This window comes from Bombina bombina, chromosome 2 (genome assembly GCF_027579735.1).
Source record: "Bombina bombina isolate aBomBom1 chromosome 2, aBomBom1.pri, whole genome shotgun sequence".
Classification (NCBI taxonomy): domain Eukaryota; kingdom Metazoa; phylum Chordata; class Amphibia; order Anura; family Bombinatoridae; genus Bombina; species Bombina bombina.
In genome coordinates this window covers 749,640,476-749,665,291 of record NC_069500.1, presented here as the reverse complement: position 1 = coordinate 749,665,291, position 24,816 = coordinate 749,640,476, and positions in this window count along the sequence as shown.

Here is a 24,816-nt window from a genome sequence, read left to right as displayed (position 1 = left end):
GCGTTGCGACTTATTGCCTTCTGAGATCGGGTCTTATGCGGCGGAGAGACGCCACAAAAAGTGTCACCCTAGTTGCGTGGGTATCTCTTAGCCTCTCACTCTGGATATGTGCTGTTAGAAAGGCTTATTTCTCAAAAATAACTGGCTATTTTAACACTTCCAGACGGAGCTGTCTTAACAAGCGTCTTGTCGTTTTGATGCCAAGCTCCGCCCCCAAGGTATTAATGTTTTACATATCCTGTCCTCCATATAGATAAAGGAGAAAGATAAAAGGGGGAGATGGCAGATAAAAAAAATATAGAGGATGAAATAGGTAACAGATAAGGTACCCCCTGTATGAAATGCACCCTTGGTATTTACCTTTGTAGCCATTATTTTTTTGTTTGACAAGATTTAATGGACTAGAACTGTCTCAATTCTTTAGCAGTGATCTGCATCAAGAGGCAAATGAGCAGAATATGTGGCAGAGCGCAGTTCCTCTTCAAGGAATAATGGTGGCTCTTCTTGCTGTGAGAATGACAGGAAGACATTCTCATGCAAGCAGAACCGCTGTCAGCTGAGTGGATACTAAGCAATGAGATCTCCTAAGCCATTGTGTCTCTACACAGGATGAGAGTTAGATCTATTAGTATAAAGTAAGAGTACTGACTGGGTATTATTCTCTTCAGCAGAGAACAACACTTGAAAAATCTCAAGATGTGTTTGATTTAATTGCAACATGATTTTAAGAGTCTTGACAAACAATATTCATAGGGGCATGGTGTTAATACTACACAGGGTGATCTGTGTAGCAACCACAGGTAGATATGTTTATTTTAAGAGCCAGGAGGTTGCTGGAAGCAGATTAAAGAAAGCAGGGCTATCTGTCACAGCACCCTGAAGAACACATGCTCACCAGCTTTTGCATATCCCATTCTCCCTTAGGGTGCCCTTTCTCTACACTTTATAGTCTGTCAGCGTGCCAGTTGGTGCACTGCCCAGCTCTGCAGTGTTCCTCTTGAACAGCTGTTTAGAGAAAGATCAAACTCCATTTTTAATAAATGCATTTTTAAAATATGTTCTGGTGAATTTAACTTTGTATTTTATGTCCCTTTCATGAGTGCAAATGTCCTTGTGATTTTTACCTGCATACTGTGCACCTCTGGACATTAGATGCTCATATCATCCTGTTGGCCATTACCTGTATACTGAGTCCCACTAGATGTTACCAGCATAGTATAGTCTGCTGTCCATTACCTGTGTACTGTGTTATGTTGGAATTTACCTACATAGATTACATAACCAATAGTGCGGTGCATTATTGTGACCCTGCTTTAAGAATAGAGCACAATCTGGCATTTTTTTTGCGCTCCCTATATAAATGGACAAACCAGAGGGCGCTATTATCTCTCATATCACAAGTGGTTAGTTAATTGTTGCGCTCAAGCACAATACATAAAAGCACTGAAAATGTTGCTCTTTTCTTGGAGACCTGAACTAAAGTGTTAATGGTTGAATATATGCATAACACATGTATAATATATAGAAATAAAGTATTTCACTTATATTTACACACATAAAATGTAAAATATATGTTTATTATTGAAATAAATGTTTAACAGTGGTTTAAAGGGACAGTCTACACCAGAATTTTTTGTTGTTTAAAAAGATAGATAATCCCTTTATTACCCATTCCATAACCAACACAGTTATATTAATATATGTTTTGTCTCTGTGATTACCTTGTTTCTAAGCCTCTGCAGACTGCCCCCTTTATTTAGCACATATTAAAAGGCATTTATGCATTTTAATATGTGCTAAATAAAGATTATATATTTTTCTATATTTAAGTCCAGTGAGTGCCTTTTTCCTCCCAGCTTGGTAATTATTCACATTAAATGTGCACCCTGGCGGTTGCTCTTACGGAGGGCCTGTGCTTATCCTTTCTGGAACTGCATATATACCACCAATGAGTTATTATATAATTAACCCACTGTACACCAATGTGTGTGTGTCTGTGTGTGTATGTATGTGTGTGTGTGTGTGTGTATGTATGTATGTATATATATATATATATATATATATATATATATATATAAAAATATATATATATAACTGTATATCTTTCCTACTGACACCAGTGAATTATTGTATAATCAACCCACTGTACACAAGTGTATTATATATATATATTTATATATATATATATATATATATATATATATATATATGTGTGTGTGTGTGTGTGTGTCCTGTATATATATTGGGTTCATTTTATACACACACACACATATATATATATGTATATATATATATATATATATATATATATATATATATTCTGCACTTTACAACCCACTCCCGATGATTATCGGGCCCTGGACAGGTCCAGCTAAAATTTACCGGGCCTTGAGATCACTTGGGTTGAGAACCCCTGTTCTAGAGAGTTGTTTGTTCTAGGTAACCCTAGTTCTGTTCTTTCAAAAGTGTTCCACATTGTAATATCGAAAGTAGGTTTTCTTATTGTACCTTGTAGTTTGCCAATCCAGGTTTTTTCAAAATAATTTGAAAAATTCAGATAAAATGTTACTGTTTTGTTTTTCTAATGATTTTACAAAGTCATTAAATGTTTCAACTACATCTTCCACTGGCACAAATGCAAATGCTTCTAAGCATTTTATGATCAGAGCATTTTTTTTTTCATTATTATACCATATTTTTTTTATTTTTTTTATATATTTTTTATTGAGGTTTTAAAAAAACAAAAACAAACAGAACATAGGGCATACAAATAAGCTGTGACATTTGAAAAAAATATACATACAGAATTTGTTACAAAGCATAAATAAAGCATTTTGTGTACCAGGAAGTAGACATATCATCTGCCTTTATGAAATTATCTTTAGATCTTATAGAGACAATACCTCAATTTAAAGGGTAAGGGGGATATATCAATAACACACTTGTAATAAACGCAATGAAACAGGATTAGGGGGTTTATATGGGGTCTGTGCCCCTAGGCTTAACCAGTAAGCTATATGAGCAGGGGGGGTCAATCTAATAATGGCCATATTAAAAATGACCTGTATATAGAGATCCAAGTTGGGTTATAACAGAATGATGCTAGATGCATTCATTTAACTAGGTACACGATTAAACCACATCTTGGTAGAATATGAGCTATAATTTCTAGTGTAAACTGTCCTATATTAATTAGCGGTAAACATTTAGATCTACTAGCAAAAACTTGCAGCTAAAGCAAAACTTGAGCGTCAGACATATATTTTCCACTGAAGAGCACCAGTAATATTACAGTTAGAGTCACATTTAACATTAGATACATTATAACACTGACCCAGGAGTATGGGCCCTATACCCCTAGGTCCAGAGCAAAATGTGCAGCTTCCTAATATACAATATAAGAATATGGCTAGTATAGAAGGATAAGAGTCTGACAAATGTATATATATAAAATGAAACAGTACAACTGAGGTCTAAGGACTACTATAGTAATGCACACTAAACTGGGTGTGAATCTCAACTATAATAATCTGTCCATAGAACTGCATATGTAGGGTCCTAGGTAGCAATTTTCACAATCAACAATTGGGTGGCTTGGAATACAGATATGGCTCAATAGGGTCAGAAGGAATACAGTAGAGCAGGATACTAAATTACCCCTAATTAAGAACTATTATCAACAAACATATGTATCTATACAAAAACAGGTGATAATGCTAATATGAAAACAAATCAGGGCGTAGTTCAATATAAGATAGTGGCACGTGTAATGTATAAGAACTTGTTTTATATGATCTAGAAGGCCAGTATAACAGTAACAGTATACTATATATCTAGATATATAACATATAGGGCCCCTTTTGGGTCCTCATGACTATTATTGCATACATATATTAAGGAGGGGTTTATCAACAAACTATAGTTAAGCACTCATGTGTATTTAATATAAAACCCTATTAGTGGATTCCTAGGGTATCAACTTATAACTAAAGCCTACATATACTATAAATAAAAAAAATATATATTTAACTGTGAACCTATATACTCAGAAAAGTTGTGGATACACTTTAGGCTAGGCCATGAGCCATGTGGATGTAGCTCACGTATTGGGCACGTATTGGGCTACAAAATATAACCTCAGAGCAAATAAACCCACAAACTAAAATGATAGTGTCCAGCATGTTACGCAGTATCCCTGGACTCAGATCTTGCTAGAATTAACTTTATCATGCTTCAGAGTAATTCAAAATTTTAGTCATAAAGCAACCTTTCAATTAGAGCCCAAAAACAGAGCATAAGATATGATACGGAATATAAACCAGCTGCAGAGGCCAAAGAAAATCCAACTGTAACGTTCTCTGAAAAAACAAAAAAAAACAAAAACAAAACAGTATAATGCATAATATATATTCTAGTTCACACTAACTCTCGAGAACAGAGAGTCAGATATGGATTAGGCAGAAATCAAAACAGTTCAACCGATTCCAGACCGTCTCTGTGCCTGCAAAGGGAACATCAAGAGAGCATTTTGTCCCGGAGCATAAGTATAGGGACCTAAAGTAGGTTTCATAGCCAAGCTGTAGATCCGAATCGACCCAGTGGCCATAAAACCGGAGCTGACATTTTTCTCAGTATCCTCCCGGAGACTAACAACGATCTCGCCGTACAGGCCTTTACCCACTAGCATGTATGCGGGAGTTAGGCACGGTAGGGTGTCCCGTGAGTTGCCGTGTTCAACTATTAAAACCTCTGTTCTTCAAAGTGTGTAGTCGGACGTCTCCCGTATCAACCGCAGCCCATGTGGTAAGGTTTCTCCGGTTAATGAGAGTGGGTCCCATATCCTGTTTCTGCCGATCGCTATGTAACGGCTCTCCCACGGTAACTCCACATACTTCAGGGCCTACAGTAAGGGTGGCAGCTGGGGTATCGGCATTACTAGGATTGCACTTGTTCAATAGCGCCTTCTCCCACGCCACTTGGCACGCATCCAACAAAGCGCCCAGCCTATTTACAATATATTCAGCTGTAGACATTGCGTACACCAGGAGAACTTAGCTCCCACTTAGAGTTATTTGTTATCTGTTCACAGCAGCTCTGTGCTTCAATACTCAATTCTAGATCCATAAACTGCTGCGTAGGCTATAAGATGGCCGCTTCTAGGTCACCTCCGCAAATATCTCCACCGAAATTGTAAGTTGCCATCTCCCTAGAGTGCTGGTTTAACGTCAAAAATTCACTGACAAGTGTCTCTGTAAATAGCCAAATTGCAGGCTGCAAGTTGAGATCCATCAAACAGTTAAAACTATTAGTTTTATAACAATTTCTATCGGAGCTGTGTGTATATGCATCTTTTCTGTTCCAGAGCTAGCTCCGCCCCCCCTATTATACCATATTTTTAAGCCCAATGATTGTATTTTTCTCCACAGACATTGGGAAAAATGGAAAAAGCATCCATAAATTATTGTATTTTGTAAAAAAAATTGTCAAGCAATTTATTGCTGCTCTTTCAAAATCTACAGTAATTGATATAGGATTAATATCTGGATTATTTCTTTTATAATACTAAAAATTAAATGATAAGTTTCCTGATTTTTATTTTTTGATATGCAGTATACTAATGGTATGGTTATCTTCTTTTAAACCATGTATTGTATACATGGTTTAGATTGTAAGTCTAAATTGTAAGTTCCCACGGGAATAGGGCCCTCAATTCCCCCTGTATTTGTCTGTAAAATGTTGTGTCTTATCGTATTGTTTCTCCACTGTACTGTTATCCTTGTACCCATGGGCAGCGCTGCGGAATCTGTCGGCGCTTTATAAATAAAGAATAATAATAAAGAATAATAATATACAACTGAAAACCTAAAGGAGCTGAGTCAAATGTTCCGTCACAGAGCCAGTGTTGTTTTTTTGAAAGAAGATCTACATTTTATTTAGTAGACAGAATGATTAAATTTTCACTTTCGTGCATGATGAAATCTTCTCCTCTGGTTGTTTTTCTTAATTCATCATTTAAAATGTTTCCATTTGGTGCTGTTCGCTGTCGACGTACCATTCTGGCAACAGTTTCTTTTTTAGGTAGTGCTCCTGCTGCTTCAAGGGGGAAATTAGATGTGCGATTTTGTATTATTCTTGATGTTACTTCCTCTGAATTTTTAGCAACTTCTTTTATTTTTTCAATTGTTTTCATAGATAAAATTCTTGCTGCATCAGGTGGATGTGAATGATTTGATGCGTCTTTTTCAATTATAAAATTAATGGTTTTTAGCCTTCCTCCACAAAATCCTTTTTTTAAACATCTCCAATATGTTACATTTTCTTTTTTTGTCTACAATGTATGCATAACCTTCATGTAACATTTTTCTTCCTCCTTTACACATCTTTATGAACTCTATTTTTTTAATTTGATATGGCTTTTTAAATTTATTTATTTAAAGGGACACTCAGGTTAAATTCAACTTTCATTATTCAGATAGAGCATGTCATTTTAAACAACTTCTCTAATTTACTTCCATTAAAGAAAATGTGCACAGTCTTTTATATTTACACTTTTTGAGTCACCAGCTCCTACTGAGCATGTGCAAGAAATCACAGACTATATGTATATGCATTTGTGATTGGCTGATTGCTATCACATGGTACAGGGTGAGTGGAAATAGACATAACTTTGAAATTTGTTAGAAAAAAATCTACTACTCATTTGTAATTCTGAGTAAATGCTATTGTATTGTCTTGTTATCTTGCATTTGCTGATTATGCAAATCTACTGTATTTACTGGTCCTTTAAGTGTTTGTGTTTTTTACCTCAGTAGTGCACAATATATATTTAAATTCTCTGCTTTTTTAGTGATGAGAATTACGCAATTACGTGATTGCGTTATTGTGCTGTTCGGCGTGCAGTCGGAAGCAATGTATCTCAGACATATGTCTGACGGACGAATCTGCTTCGGCATTCTGTCCTTGGGCATTTTGTCCGAGCACCGAATTTGTGCAATTATTACACACTCATTCCAATATTCAAGATCCCTTATAATGATAAATAAATATTGAAAAGCGCTTATAAGACTAAAGACATCAATTTTATTTTTTAAAACATATAATAATAAACTATAAGAGTGCACACTCTGTACCTATCACACTTGTTAAAATACTCCTTAAAATGTAACACTTCTTATAGAGAATCAATTGATAGAGTTACTTATTGTATGTTTGGTTGTCCCGTTGTTACCCTTCCAAACAAACAACTTTGTTTCCTGTCTATCGGTATGAAGAGCTCTATGAAAGGCTCTCTTAATGACCTTGCAAGTGTATCCTCTGGAAATTAGTCTTTGTTTCAGTTCCTTCGACTTCATAAGGAATGTTTGTAAATCAGAACAATTTCTTCTGAGCCGTAAGAATTCACCTACAGGTATGTCTCTTTTAGTTATCCTCCAGTGGCAGCTGTTAAATTCCAGAATTGAATTTGTGGCTGTAGGTTTTCTAAAGAGATCTGTACTTGGGTGTCCTGAGATTATCTTTCTTAATCTGAATATCAAGGAATTCCACTCTGTCTGCACTCATAAATTAGTTTGAAATTAAGGTCATTGTCAAAATCTCTGAAATGTCCCTCGCCACCTTTACATAAAATCAACAGATCGTCTATGTATCTGACCCATAGTATAATGTTTTCTGTGTATTCAGTCAGATTCTCACCAAAGACTACCTTCCTTTACAGCCAACCTAAATAGGTGTTCACATAGGTTGTCACACAGGAGGACCCCATGGCAGTACCTTGAGTTTGGAGGTAAAAATGATTGTTAAACACAAAAAGTTGTGTTGTAAAACAAATCTAAGTAATTTTATTATATACTTATTTCTTTCCTGTTTATCATTTGCCTCCATATTAAGAAAGTATTCAATGGCATTACATCCCTTATCATGTTTTATGGATGTGTAAAGGGACTCAACGTCACTAGTAATCAACAGTGTTTTTTCTTCAATTATTACATCATCCAATTTACTTAAAACATCCATGGTGTCCCTGACATAAGATGGTAGTGTAGTAACTAATTTGCATACCAAGAGAGAAGTGCTCTACCAGGAATGAACAGCTCATCAGCTAGTTCTATGGCGATTTACTATCCGAAAGCAGCCTCTTTTAGACCAGTGTGCTTTTCACAGAGGAAAACTTTCCTGAAGTATATCAGTCTGATCCCGCCAAGTAAGGTCAGTCCAGCCCCAAAATACCAGGCATGTCTCCTCTGAACAAGGAACATGACAACCCCAGATGATTGTTTCGGTGTCCTATGGGACTCGTCAGTAAGGTGCACCCACATTCCTCTAAGTGTAGTAAATAGCTTTCTAAGGCTCAGATCAAGGAATTGGCTCACTGGTTCACACAAACTACCTATGCTTGACACAATAGGCCGTCCAGGTGGTTTGTCTTTATTTTTGTGTACCTTTGGGACCAGATAGAAAGTAGAGGTTTTGGGTGTAATGACATTAGGAAAATCCCGTTCTTTATCCGTAATAATACCTTGTAATTTTGCACTTCCTATTAGATTGTGGTACTTAATTAGAAAATTTTCTGTAGGGTTAGAGAACAGTATATTGTAACATTCTTTTTTTGTTAAGTTGTCTCATAGATTTCTTTCTTTCATGTAAGTGGCAAGAGTCCATGAACTAGTGATGTATGGGATATACATTAATACCAGGAGGGGGAAAAGTTTCCTAAACCCCAAAATGCCTATAAATACACCTCCCACCTCACTCATACCTTAGTTTTACAAACTTTGCCTCTCATGGAGGTGGTGAAGCAAGTTGTGCTTGATTTTCTTCTGTGATAAGCGCTTCTAAGCATATTGAAGCCCAGTTCCTCTCAAAGTACAGTGTTTGTCTGAGGAATGTGAAGGGAGTATTGCCAGATGACGCCATGTTTTCACCTATGGGAAATCTATTCTAAGGCTCTCTGTAAATCGGTCGCAGGGATTCATTTGCTGCCTCCATTTACAGATCAACATTATACTCCTCTACCATTACCTCTGCTGATATGTTTCAGTACTGGTTTGGTTGTCTGCTGTATGTGGATGGGTGTCTTCTGGTAAGTATATATAATTTTTTAAGACACTCTCAGCTATGTTTGGCACTTTATCTTATAAAGTTTTAAACATATATTGTATATGTTTGCCATGAGTCAGGTCTGTGTATTTCCCTTTGCAGTCTAACAGTTTCAGCATGGACATTATGTTTATGGGAGTTTTTAGGCTTACCTGGGGTTCCAGTTAGTTGTAACTTGGAGTCTGTTTTTTCAAAATTTTCGTGGGCTTAGGCTAGCGATGATGCAGAATGCTACTTTTTATTACATCATTTTTGTTGCAAAATTTTTTGCCGCGAAGATGCATCTGTCATGACGTGAGTCGCATAATTTCTTGCGTCTTTCTTGACGCAAGTTTTTTTGGCGCGAAGTCGCGCCTGTTATGACGCAAGTCGCGTCATTTCATTTGTTAAGCTTTGGCGCCAAAAGTTTTTTCTCTGCATTTGCGTCATCTTTGTTTGCGTCATTCTTGGCGCCAAAATGTGTTATATTAAGTCTCTTCCTCTTTTACTCTTTGCTCTCACTTGATTCATAGAGGGCTAGGTTGCTTGCTTTTGGTTTTTCTTCTGTATAAGAATTTTATCATAAGTATGTTTTCCCATTCCTGAAACTGCTATTTTGAGGAAATTGGATATTTTGTTTAAATGTTATTTTTTCTTTTTTGTTACATTTTTCAAGATGTCTCAAACTGATCCTGCCTCTGATGTTACTGTAGGAACAAAGCTGCATGAACACAATTCTAACAAAGCTAAGTGTGTATGTTGTAAATTAGCTGATCTTACTTCTTCAGCTCAAATATGTGGCACTTGTTATGAAAAATTATTACATGCTGATAATGTTTCTATAAGTACAAATACATCTACTGTTAATCCTTCACAGTCTAAAAAAAATATATATTGCTGCAGCCATAGAGAAGGCTATGACTGCTATTCCACCTTCAAATAAACGTAAAAGGTCTCTCCTAACTTCTCATAGATCTGATGAAGTTTGTATTGATCGTCAGCATACTGAAGTATCTTCTGCTGAAGAGGATTTTTTTGTCTGGCTCAGAGGATCCTACTTCAGAGACTGAAACTGATACATCAACTTTTCTTATTAAGATTGAATACAGTATATTCGTTCTTTATTAAAGGAAGTATTGTTTACTTTGGGTATTGAGGAATCTAGTCCTCTTGATAACAAGAATAGCTAATTTAGAGTTTTGGGAAAAAGTCCCTAAGATTGATGGGGCTATTTCTACTCTTGCCAAACGTACTACTATTCCTATGGAAGATAGTACTTCCTTTAAGGATCCTTTAGATAGGAAGATTGAATCTTATCTTAGAAAATACATACTGGCTACATTCTATGGGAAGATTCTTTCTCATGTTCCAACAAACCCTGTGAAGGCTCAGGTTGTTTGGAAGTGTATTTCAGACCTAGAATTTTCAGGGGTGATTGTTACAGTACCTCTGAAGGAACGGGGTTTGGGTTTTTATTCAAATCTATTCATTGTCCAAAAGATAGAAGATTCATTCAGACCAATTCTGGATCTAAAATTTTTAAATCGTTTTATAAGAGTCCCAACTTTCAAGATGGTGACTATAAGGACTATTCTGCCTTTTGTTCAGCAAGGTCATTTCATGTCCACAATAGACTTACAGGACGCTTATCTTCATATTCCAATTCATCCAGACCACTATCCTTTTCCGAGATTCTCTTTTCTAGACAAGCATTACCAATTTGACGCTCTTCCGTTTGGTCTAGCGACAGCTCCAAGAATCTTTTCGAAGGTTCTCGGTGTCCTTCTATCTGTAATCAGAGAGCAGGGTATTGTGGTGTTTCCTTATTTGGATGATATCTTGGTACTAGCTCAATCTTTTCATTTAGCAGAATCTCACACGAAACTAGTGTGGTTTCTTCAAAAACATGGTTGGAGGATCAATTTACAAAAGAGTTTCTTGATTCGTCAGACAAGGGTCACCTTTTTAGGTTTCCAGATAGATTCAGTGTCAATGACTCTTTCTCTGACAGACAAGAGACGAATGAAGTTAGTTTTAGCGTGTCTAAACCTTCAGTCTCTATCATTCCCTTCAGTGGCTATGTGAATGGAAGTTTTAGGTCTCATGACTGCAGCATTGGATGTGATCCCCTTTGCTTGTTTTCATATGAGGCCTCTACAGCTTTGCATGTTACACCAATGGTGCAGGGATTATACTCAGATATCACAACTGATATACTTAAATCCCAACACTTAACTCTCTCTGACTTGGGGGTTAGATCATCACCTTATTGTTCAAGGGGCCTCATTTGTTCATCCTACCTGGACGGTGATCACAACAGGTGCAAGTCTCACAGGTTGGGGAGCTGTCTGGGGGTCTCTGACAGCACAAGGGGTTTGGAATCCTCAAGAGGCTGAGGTTACCAATCAATTTTTTAGAACTTTAGAGCTCTTCAGGCGTGGCCTCTATTGAAGAGAAACCTTTACATTCGTTTTCAAACAGACAATATCACAACAGTGGCATATGTCAATCATCAAAGAGGGACTCGCAATCCTTCAGAAATAAAGGAAGTATCTCAGATACTTTCTTTGGCGGAATTCAACTCTTGTCAAATTTCTGTGGTTCATATCCCAGGTGTAGACAATTGGGAAGTGGATTATCTCAACCATCAGACTTTACATCTGTGGGAGTGGTCTCTCCATCCAGATGTATTTTTTTCATCTTGTACAGATATGGGGTCTTCCAGAAATAGATCTGATGGCTTTCCAGATACCTTTCCAGGTCCAGGGATCCTCAGGCGGAGATGGTGAATGCTAAGCAGTTCCTTGGTTTTATCAACCTGCTTATATTTTTCCACTTCTGGTTCTTCTTCCAAGGGTGATCTCCAAGATCATATTGGAACAATCTCATATGTTTCTGATAGCAGCAGCATGGCCTCATAGGTTTTGGTATGTGGATCTTGTCCGGATGTCCAGATGCCAGTCTTGGCCACTTCCTTTAAGGCCAGACCCTCTGTCTCAAGGGTCGTTTCCATCAGGCTCTCAAATCTCTAAATTTGTATGCATGGAAATTGAACGCTTAGTGCTTAGTCATAGAGGTTTCTCTGACTCAGCGATTAGCACTATGATACAGGCTCGTAAGTCTGTTTCAAGGAAAATTTATCATCGGGTTTGGAAAACCTATATTTCATGGTTTTCCACTCATAATTATTCTTGGTATTCTTTCAGAATTCCTAGTATTTTACAGTTTCTTCAGCATGGTTTGGATAAGCGGATGTCTGCAAATACTTTGAAAGGACAAATTTCTGCTCTTTCTGTCTTATTTCATAGAAAGATTGCTAAACTTCCTCATATTCACTGTTTTGTTCAGGCTTTGATTTAAATCAAACCTGTTATTAAATCTATTTCTCCTCTTTGGAGTCTCAATTTGGTTTTGAAGATTTTACAGGCTTATGCATTCTCTGGATATTAAATTACTTTCTTTTGGATATCTCTTCTGCTAGAAGAGTTTCTGAATTGTCTGCTCTCTCTTATGAGTCTCCTAAGAATACTCTTGCAAGGTCTTTACATTCTTTGGATGTGGTAAGAGCTTTGAAATATTATGTTGAGATATTATTTTTGAAATATTATATATTATTATATTAAATATTAACTTTGAAATATTATGCTTATTAAGACACCATGCTGCCTATTGACATCTGCTGAAGAAATGCACACTACATCAAGCTAACCCTATTCTCTCTTCTAATTTCAGGTATATGAATGAATGCATTCCTTGTCAATCTGCAAAGTATTCACTGCACTCTGGTTTTCCCTCTCCTGTAACTCTATTTTTGGTATGTGTATGAATATATTCCTTGTCAATCTGCAAAGTATTCACTGCACTCTGGTTTTCCCTTTCCTGTAACTCTATTTTTGGTATGTGAATATTTACATAGAGCAAATGATTTTAGTTTGTTAATTTAGTCCTACATTTGTTGTACTATTATCCAATGTCTTACTTCTAATGTTTTGTTAATTGTCATGTGATGCTCAATCCTTATCAATACTTGCTATTATTCTAAAATGTATAGCTGTCTTATCCCATAGCTTTAACCTCCTCCAAAGTTTATTGTCTGTTTACTTAACATCTCACCCTGACCAGACCAGAATCTAACTTTCCAATTGTCTTTGATTAGCAATCAACTAAATTTAGTGGACTCAGCTGACTCCCCTGCCTGCATATATTTCACACTAGTTTGGACTGTGCATTGCACTGGCCTGTGCATTGCTATAACAACATTTGTTCACATTTTCAAAGTGAACATTTTATGAGGCATTAACATTTTGTGAGGCATTAACATTAGAATTATACAAGAATTAAGTGAACATTTTATAAGTGAGGCATTAACATTAGAATTATACAAGAATTAAGTGAACATTTTATAAGTGAGGCATTAACATTAGAATTATACAAGAATTGAACAAGGATTGGGCAAGGGGCAAGACACAAGGCAAGTACTTCTGTAATATTAGGTTATACCTTTGTATAATGTTATACCTTTTTGTTTTCTTATGCAATTGCTTCTGTAATTCTGTGTCTTATGTGTTTAACTGGTTCACAATTTTGTAAAAATGCTCAATATATTCATATTCCTTTTCGCTACCTCTTGTCTCTACAACAAACTACATTATTCAATTACTCCTTCTCCCTCTCCACCTGCACTGTTCATTAGCCCATCTCTCTTAAACTCGCCTTACTTTTGTACTCATGAACTTTACCTATTCCTAAACACTCTCTCTCTCCCCTGCAGCTCGTCTCAAAAGCAGTCTCACTACTGCAAATCTGTATCTCATCTCATGTCACTCTCCCTCTTGCTTTTACTTACTGCTGGTGACATCTCCCCTAATCCTGGTCCCCAACAACTGCCAAGCCGTGCACATCCATGTGTACCATCCCATAGACTCAGAAAATAAAACTCTGCACACTTTACTCACATTCCTCTTGCATCAAAAGCCACTACCCCTTTCACTTGCGCACTCTGGAAATCTCCCTCTGTTTGCAACAAGCTCACTTCTATACATGACCTCTTCATCTCCCGCTCCCTCAACCTTCTGGCCCTAACAGAAACCTGTCTCTCTCCCCTAGACACAGCATCCACTGCTGCTCTGTCACATGGGGGTCTCCACTTAAGCCACACTCCTAGGTCTGGTAATAGACAAGGAGATGGTGTAGGTATTTTACTTTCCTCTCATTGCACATTTCAACAAATACATCCCATCTGTTCCCTCACATTTCCCTCATTTGAAACCCACATGATTTGCTTATTCTCCCCTCTTTCTGTACGTGTTGCAGTCATATACCGACCTCCTGGCTCCTCAACTCAATTTCTAGATCACTTGGCTGCCTGGCTACCTTATTTCCTTACCAACCAACAAAGAAATTGTGGGGAGGTTTCACAAGTAACACTACAGTCCCAGCCGCAAAACTGTGAATATATATATATCCAATCGTAAATACTGGATAGAGGGGTAACACTCACTAATGCAAAACCAATAAGGTGAACAAGTCCATCAGGTACGGCTCCCACCAAGGATGGATATTAAGTGAGGGCTTGCTTGTGATAAAACCTCACACATACATGTATAGCGGCAAAAGATAGGTGTCTCACCACCTGGTAGAGAGTCCGTATATCTTACATACAGCTCTGGATGTACTATTACTCCTCCACACGCCTTCCCGCAGAACCAGGCTGCGTTACAGTGTTGTACTCCGTCGGCTCCCAAACCCGGTCAGGAAGCGTGTCGCTGACTTCAATTATGTCACCGACCGATCTCTCCTATTGCTGGATCCCGAGAGCCAATCCACATGGCAAGGGGCGTGTCACATACACGCTATCGAACCAATCAACACATACCACTCCGAGGGTGTGTTCCAGGAATCCGTTGCAAGGGAGAATAATAGGTTGAGAGTGTAAATAATACGATAAGTATAATCCAGTATGTGGAGTACTCTACAATGTTAGCGGTACATGAAGTCGCTGTAGAAAGTTCAAAATGAAGCTTGTAAATAGTATAATGATAGGAGAGTGCAAACAACCCCTCGGTCCAGGAGCTGCTTCAATCCAATGAGTAGGGACTTTGCAGGGTGCCGTTCCGCTTGTAACAGGCTAAGTATACCTTACCAAAAAGAGAGAGCAAGAAGCGGACGGCTAGATGAGTGTTAAAAAAAAGTCTCTCCAAAATGTAAAGGGCCGTCCTATTGTCAGTGGGATCGGGTCTCTTTTTGAGCACCTCTCCCAGTTGCTGGACATGGTGCTACATCCATTTGTTGAAGCTCTACCTAGCTTCTTAAAAAACACCAAGCACCTGATGAATCTGGTGGACGAACTTGATTGGAAAAGTGAGCTATATAGCTGGGTGACCATTGATGTCACTGCCCTATACTCTTCTATCCCTCATGATAGAGGTATAGAGGCTATTACATTTTTCCTACAAGAGTGGTCTGACTTCTCTGAAAACTTTCAGGCTTTTGTGTTAAGAGTTACCCTTTTCCTTTTAACTCATAATTTCTTTGAGTTTGAGGGCACTTTCTATCTCCAAAGGCGTGGGACAGCTATGGGGGCTAAGTTTGCCCCCTCCTATGCCAACCTATATATGGGTTGGTAGGAGCTGTCCCACGTCTTTGGAGAGGAAAATGTTTATAGACCCCAGATTATTTTCTTTCGTCGTTTTATTGACGATCTGATTATTATCTGGAGAGGAAGTGAGACTGATGTTACAGGGTTTATACAGTACATAAACTCAAATGACATTGGCCTGAAATTCACGTATGAGCTACAAAAGGTCAAGATTAATTTTCTTGACATAACCCTAAGTGGCAGTAAAGAGGGTAGAATCCTCTCCAACCTGTATAGAAAACCTATATCTGGCAACTCCCTACTACATGCTAGGAGTTGCCACCCTAAACATGTGCCGTATGCGATCGCCAAAGGCCAACTCATCAGGGCCAAAAGAAATTGCACTGATGTGACAGAGGGCCAAGCCCAGATGAAAGAAGTCAATAAACGCCTATTGCAGAGAGGGTATCCACGTAGAGTGGTTAATAGGGCATACAATGAGGTCTCCAAACTACATAGAACTGATTTACTACATGATAGACCAAAGACATCACGGACACAAAAAGGTGTCACCTTTGTAACTGATTACAGTTCACAATATGAAGATATATGTAGGATTGTAAACATCATTTCAAAATGCTCATTGCTGATGATAGATTGATAGGATGTGTCCAAGAAGGGGTGAGGTGCTCCTATCGTAGGAACTGCACACTAGGTAATATACTGTCCTCTACAGTCCTCAAAAAAAGGCCATCGCAGGCCAGTTCGTGGTTTACCAGTAAGGGATCCTATAGATGTGGAAGCTCCAGATGTGGAGCGTGTGAGTACTTGACTATATCCGATATCTTCAGGTCTTCTGTGACAGGGAGAACATACGACATTAATTTCTGCCTAAATTGTACCTCTACTTATGTTGTATACTGTATTACGTGTACCCGGTGCAGTAAGCAATATGTGGGACTCACGACTAGGGATGTCAGATCCAGAATGAGAGAACATCTTTCCACTATACGAGTTGGAAAAGCAAGTACCCCTTTGGTGCACCATTTTGCACAAGTGCATAAGAAAGATCTTTCCTGCTTTTCCTGGCAACCAATAGACATGATCCCCTACCCCAAGAGAGGAGGGGATAGAGACTTGATATTGGGGAAGAGGGAGATGCTGTGGATTTTTAAATTAGAGACCAGGGTCCCTCACGGACTCAACTTTGAATTTGATCTCATTAACTATTGGGAGTAATGGTTAGATGGTCCTACTGGTGGTCTCCACAGCGTCTCTCTCCTCTCTTCTCTTCTCCTCTTTTCTTTTCTCTTTTCTTCCTTCTTCCCCTCTACCCCTCCCCCTCTTCACAGCCTGCGATTATATATACATATATTGTATGTGATACATTGATTATACTTCACATGCTTATTATGCTGTGTTATACATAAATGTATGTATAGTCTTTGCATGCTTGGCTTTCTATACAATGTTATAAAGTGCTGTTCCCTGGATACTCTGTGAGTCCTTAATAGTAACGCTTTACTGCAGGGGCCCCTAGTTTGCATCTCTAACAACACTGTCCTTACTGGAACCTTATTGCTGCTCTACTCTATACCTTGGATGATACTATAATGTGTTGGCTTGGAGACATAATCTGTCTAAGTAACAATTTCCCTGATGTTTGAGCACACTTTATATTGAATGTTTTAATAGCAGATTAGCTTTTGGTTCCACATTATTGTTTATTAATGTACAGTTATGCGATCATAATGATATACCCCTGCTCCTCTTTCCATCTCCACTTGTATCCTTTAGTGTATGTCACTACTATTTTTCCATCATTTTAGCATGTATATATATATCTTTACGAGTTCCAGTATATATCTGTGAATATTGTACCTATAGTGTTGTATCCTCACTTGTACAGCAATTTCAGTGTCTGTTAACTGATAATATTTCATAAAGCAGCTTACTTATATCTCTATTTTACGCTATTAATCTTCTATATCATCTTTTCATATTTTTCCATCTATTTGTGTATATATACATTATATATATATATATATATATATATATATATATATATTTATTTTTTTTCACACTGTGATTACATTTAACTTTGTTTATGGCCACTGTTGGTTCCAGGCACCTATAATCATATTCAGCACCTTAATGGGAATGACTTGATTTTAACTCCCCTTTATTGACATCATTTAATCTGTGTGTATAAAAGGTGCACCTGGAATAGGCTCCCCTATGCTATGATTACGGCTTATAGCCGAAATGCGTAAGCTGGCCTATCCCTAGGTGCTTGTGTGTGCGCTCTAATTTTTTACTGATTGACCATCTGCTTTTAAATATTTTTTAAATAAAGGACTATATTTTTTAATACTCCTCTAGCCGTCCGCTTCTTGCTCTCTCTTTTTGGTAAGGTACCTTATTTCCTTTCCTCAGACACCCCTGCCCTCATTCTTGGCTACTTCAACATCACCCTTGACAATCCCACTGCCTCATCTGCAAAACAACTTCTGAAACTCACTTCCTCTTTCGGTCTGTTACAATGGACTGAGTCTCCCACTCACAAAGACGTTCACTCTCTTGACCTGATCTTTAGCTATCGATACACTCTCTCAAACTTCACAAACTCCCCCTTTCCTCTTTCTGACCACCATCTACTTACTTGCAACATACCATCCCTTGCTACAACTCTCCCTCCTTCACACCAAACTTCACAGAAGCATTATGTCTTTAGATCAGCAACAGCTTGCTAATTCCCTCAAACAGCTCCTCTCATCCTTCTCCTCCTTTTCCTGCCCTGAACAATCTATCTGCCACTATAATTCCACCCTTATATCCGTCCTTGACAATCCTCGCCCCTCTTACCATTGCTCGGAAATCACACACTCATCCTCAGCCCTGGCATACTCCTCTGACACGGTACCTACGCAGATGTTCCCGTACTGCTGAACGGCACTAAAGGAAATCTCGGAGTTCAGCTGATTTTCTTCATTACAAATTCATCTTGAACTCATACTATTCTGCCCTTAATCTCCATAAGCAACACTACTTAATCCACTCTCTCATTCTTTCCCGCCTCAATTAGTGCAACTCTGTCCTCTCTGGTCTCCCCACCTTTTACAATCCATAATGAATGACTCTGCCAATGACTCTCCTTACATGTCGCTCTTCATCTGCTGCTCCTCTCTGCCAATCCCTTCACTGGCTTCCTCTTGCCTCTAGGATCAAACACAAAATTCTCACTCTGACATACAAAGCCCTCAACTGCATTGATACACCCTATATCTCAGACCTTGTCTCCAGATACTCTCCCTCCCGTCCCCTTCGCTCTGCTCATGACCTCCTACTCTCCTCCTCTCTGGTTACCTTATCGCACTCCTGTTTACAGGACTTCTCCAGACTGGCTCCCATCTTGTGGAACTCTCTGCTTCGCCCCACAAGACTATCCCCTAGTTTTGAAAGCTTCAAGCACTCCCTAAAGACTTTACTGTTCAGGGATGCATACAACCTATGCTAACCTTACTTTATACCAGTTCCACTCCTCTATTGCTATCCCCTGAACCCCCTTAGCATGTAAGTCTAAGAGTCCAGCTGTTTGTAGATAACCTTCTTAAGAGCAGACTACAACTGTGCAACTCTTGGCAGGGCCCTCTACCCATTTGATCCCTATAATTGTTTTATTGTACTCCCCCTTTGTTTATAGCGCTGCGAAATCTGTTGGCGCTCTACAAATAACCGATAATAATAGTAATAAGTTGAGGCTACTAAAGATTTCAGAAAGACTTCTAGTCTATTTGTTATTTTTTTTCTGGTTCCAGGAAAGTTCAGAAAGTCTCTGCCATTTTGGTTGACTTCACAAAGCTTATTTGGAGGCGGGGCAGTCTCCGCCTCAGAGAATTACAGCTCATTCTACTAGATCAGTTGCCACTTCTTGCAAAGCAGCAACTTGGTCTTCTTTGCATATTTTTACTAAATTTTACCATTTTTATGTGTTTGCTTCTTCAGGAAGCAGTCTTTGGTAGAAAGGTTCTTCAGGCAGTTGTCTCAGTTTGATTCTAGAGCCTTTGATTTGAGTTTTTTTTTTTAATTTTTAAGAAAATTTAAATATTTTTTTGGATTTAATTTCTAAGCGGATTTAGCTGTTGTTATTTTATCCCTCCCTCTCTAGTGACTTGTGGATTTCCACATCTTGGGTATTATATCCTATATGTCACTAGCTCATGGACTCTTGCCACTTACATGAAAGAAAACATAATTTATGTAAGAACTTACCTGATAAATTATTTTCTTTCATAGTGGCAAGAGTCCATGAGACCCACCCTATTTTTTGTGGTTATGATTTTTTGTATAAAGCACTTTATTTTTCCAGTTCCTCTTTTTGTATGCTTTTTACTCCTTCTTTTACACCTTACGTCTTGGCTACATGTTAAACTAAGGTATGAGTGAGGTGGGAGGTGTATTTATAGGCATTTTGGGGTTTGGGAAACTTTGCCCCCTCCTGGTGGAAATGTATATCCCATACGTCACTAGCTCATGGACTCTTGCCACTATGAAAGAAATGAATTTATCAGGTAAGTTCTTACATAAATTATGTTTCTTTCATGTAATTGGCAATAGTCCATGAGCTAGTGACGTATGGGATATACATTCATACATTATGTTTTTCTATGGTTAATAACTGTTTGGTGACTACTTTCAGGAATGCATGAATCATAGGGTACAAACAGCTATATTACGAGTTTTGAGCGTTATAAGGAAATTAACGACCGCCACAAAAGGGGCGTTATTTCACCTCCCTATAGTGCTGCTATTACAAATTTGTAAAAAGCAGGCTTGCGTGGGCGATATGGTGGCGTTGAGCTCCATACTGCACCGAAATACAAGCGCTGCTTTGCCATGCTTGTGCACGATTTCCCCATAGACATCAATTGGGAGAGCCGGCAAAAAAGAAGCCTAACACCTGCGATAATAAAAGCTCCGTAATGCAGCCTCATTAATGTCTATAAGGAAAGAAAAAGTTATGTTTAAACCTAACACCCTAACATAAAAACCACATCTAAACACCCCTAATCTGCCGCCCATAACATCGCCGCCACCTACATTACAGTTATTAACCCCTAATCTGCCGCCCCTAACATCGCCGCCACCTACATTACAGTTATTAACCCCTAATCTGCCGCCCCTAACATCGCTGCCACCTACATTACAGTTAATAACCCCTAATCTGCCGCCCCCGACATCACCACAACCTAAATAAAGTTATTACCCCTAATCTGCCGCCCCTAACCTCGCCGCCACCTACATTACAGTTATTAACCCCTTATCTGCCACCCCTAACCTCGCCGCCACCTACCTACACTTATTAACCCCTTATCTGCTGCCCCAATGTCGCCGCCACTATAAAGTTATTAACCCCTAAACCTCTGGCCTCCCACATCACTAACACTACTTAAATATATTAACCCCTAAACCTAACCCTAAACTTAACGTAACTCTAAGTATAAATCTAATCCTAACCCTAACACCCCCTAACTTAAAAATAATTAAAATAAATATAAATAAACCTTACAATTATTACCTAAATAATTCCTATTTAAAACTAAATACATACTTACCTGTAAAATAAAACCTAAGATAGCTACAATATAACTAATAGTTATATTGTATCTATCTTAGGTTTTAGTTTTATTTCACAATAGAAGAAGAGGATGCTCTGCGGCGGATGTCTTGGACCCGTTCCGTGCCGGATGGATGAAGATAGAAGATGCCCTCTGGATGAAGACTTCTACCCGCTTGGATGAAGACTTCTACCCGCTTGGATGAAGACTTCTGCCCACTTGGATGAAGACGTCTGCCGGCTTTGATGAGGACTTCGCCGGCTGGATGAGGATGGATGTCCGGTCTTCGAAAAAAGTGGATCGTCGGGGGTTAGTGTTAGTTTTTTTTAAGGGTTTATTGGGTGGGTTTTATTTTTAGCTTAGGGTTTGGGCACCGTAAAAGAGCTAAATGCCCTTTTAAGGGCAATGCCCATCCAAATGCACTTTTTCAGGGCAATGGTTAGCTTAGGTTTATTTAAATAGAGTTTTATTTGGGAGGTTTGGTTGGGTGGATGGTGGGTTTTACTGTTGGGGGGTTGTTTGTATTTTTTTACAGGAAAAAGAGCTATTATCTTAGGGCAATGCCCCGTAAAAGGCCCATTTAAGGACTATTGGCAGTTTAGTGTAGGCTAGGGGTTTTATTATTTTGGGGGGGCTTGTATTGTATTTGATTAATTTAATTTATTTGATTTGATTGTATGTAAGTTTTTAGTGTAAGGCAGGTTAGGTTTTATTTTACAGGTAACTTTGTATTTATTTTCGCTAGGTAGTTAGTAAATAGTTAATAACTATTTACTAACTAGTCTACCTAGTTAAAATAAATACAAATTTACCTGTGAAATAAAAATAAAACCTAAGCTAGATACAATATAACTATTAGTAATATTGTAGCTAGCTTAGGTTTTATTTTACAGGTAAGTATGTATTTAGTTTTAAATATGAATTATTTAGGTAATAATTGTAAGGTTTATTTAGATTTATTTTAATTATATTTAAGTTAGGGGGGTGTTAGAATAAGGGTTAGACTTATGCTTAGGGTTAAGTTAGGGTTAGGTTTAAGGGTTAATATATTTATGTAGTGATGTGGGAGGCCAGAGGTTTAGGGGTTAATAGTTTAATTTAGTATATTTCGTTGTGGGGGGCTTGCGGTTTAGTGGTAATAGGTTTATTATAGCGGTGGTGTGGGCGGACGGCAGATTAGGGGTTAATACTATTTAAGTAGTGTTTGCGATGCAGTAGAGCGGCGCTTTAGGGGTAATAGGTTTATTATAGTGGCGACAATGTCGGGGAGCGGCGGAAGAGGGGTAAATACATTTTAATAGTGGCGGCGATGTCTGGAGCGGCAGATTAGGGGTTAATCATTTTATTTTAGTGTTTGCGATGCGGGAGGGCCTCGGTTTAGGGGTTAATAGGTAGTTTATGGGTGTTTAGTGTACTTTGTAACAGTTTAGTTATGAGTTTTATGTTACAGCTTTGTAACGTAAAACTCATAACTTTTGACTTTAGACGGCGGTACGAATCTTGTGGTTATAGAGTGTACCGCTCACTTTTTGGCCTTCCAGGCAAACTCGTAATACCGGCACTATGGAAGTCCCATTGAAAAATTACTTTTTTAAAAGTGTGGTACTGACGTTGCGTGACGGCCAAAAAGGTGTGTGGTACACCTATACCTACAAGACTTATAATAGCGGCGTTAGGGAAAAAGCCTCGTTATGAAGCATAACGATGCTTTTTCACTCATAAAGCAAAACTCATAATCTAGCTGTTAGTTAGTTGTGGCATGAATTGGGATTTCTTTTTCAAAATTTTTTTTTTCCAAATTGTCTTGACATTGTGCAATGGGGGCAGTTTCACTTTCCTCCAAAAGGTCAGTCAGTGTATCTAGCATGTGTAAGTTTATACAGTCACTATCTTCATGCTTATGATACCTTTTTTTGAGTGCTAACTTACAAGAAAATAAGTTCAGATCCTTAATTAGCTCAAACTGGTTAAGAATGGGTGTGGGGGAAAAGGACAGACCTCTTGAGAGAACCTGTGTGTTTGACTTAGTTAATATTCTCTTTGATAGATTAAATATCTTTACATCAATTATCTCATTGGCTACCATCCTGGTCTCCTGGACCAATCTTCCCATCTCCTATGTTGGTTGTCTGGTCTGTTACCCCATCTCATTCTGTCTCTTAATGCTCTCTCCCCTTCCGCTCCCCCTCAGGGATAGACATGGACCAAGGCTGTGGCAGACATTTTCCAAAGTACAGACCTTAGTGAAGGACACCAAGTACATTTCAAATTAAAAACATTATTTTATAGTGCTGGGTGTTATTATACAGATGCAGATACCACTGATCCTATATCCAGCCCTCCTCTGGCTATACCCATGTGCCAGTGTCACTACTGTGTCATTATATAGTGCTGGGTGTTATTATACAGATGCAGATACCACTGATCCTATATCCAGCCCTCCTCTGGCTATACCCATGTGCCAGTGTCACTACTGTGTATTTGTATAATACTGGATATTATTATACAGATGCAGATACACATCCAGTATTTCATTCAGGCTTTATTTATTCAATATCACTCAATATCGCTAGCAGTCTCTTGACAAGCCACTAACTTTATTCACACTACATATTTTCCCTTTCCTATTATTCAATCAGAAAGAAAAGATATACTAAGGTTGTGAATCACAACCTTAGTACATCTTTTCTTTTGAATTAAACATGTCACGGATACCAGACAGCCAAGGCTGCCCCTCCCCCCATTCTGCCTGTCTGACTCCTTGTCACACCAGATTTGGCCCTTTCATGGCTAGCAGGATCTTGCTGTCTATTGTTTTGCCATGCTGTACCAGCAAGAGTTGAACCCCTACACCCTACCACCTACCCCCTCCTGTTCCTCAGTGGATTTGGGCTCCAGGGAGCAACCGCGATCTCCCAGACCTTTTGTTTCAATTATTTGGTGACAAGTACTTTGTCAGAGAAGAGCTGGTCTCTGACATGAAAAACCCTCCTTGGCTGGCCGGGCTCCTGGAACCCCCGGTTGGCTGCTGTGACAACAGACACCCTCCTAACTCCTCTCAGGCTAGCCGGGCTCCTGGAACTCCTGTTTGGCCACAGAAGAGCAGGACACCCGCTAACTTTACTCCTGGTCGCTCCAGTGGCCCTTTGCCCCAGAGCTCTGCTCTTTTGGGGATTGGTAGCTCCTAGGGAGGACAAGAGGTGGGGGAATTATCGGAGGGGAGCTCCTTTGGGAACCAGGGGTTTTGGACACCCCTACCCCCATAACTTCAAGGGACTGTATCTCCACTGGGATCACCCCGAAACCACCACCCCTGGGTACTGGGATTCTGTGGGACTGTGGCTGCTATGAAGGCACCAGCCTGTCTGGAGGGGTGGGAATGTCAGGAAAATTGTTGGATTGTCCAGTGACTTATCAAGATGAGCTTTGTGTATAAAAGGAGTGTGTATTTTCCAATAAAATCAGTTCTTGTTTCACCTGAAATGCCAGCAGGAACCCCCCAGGATGCCCCAAGCCCAGGAGCAGAGGCGTAACTAGAAGCCTCAG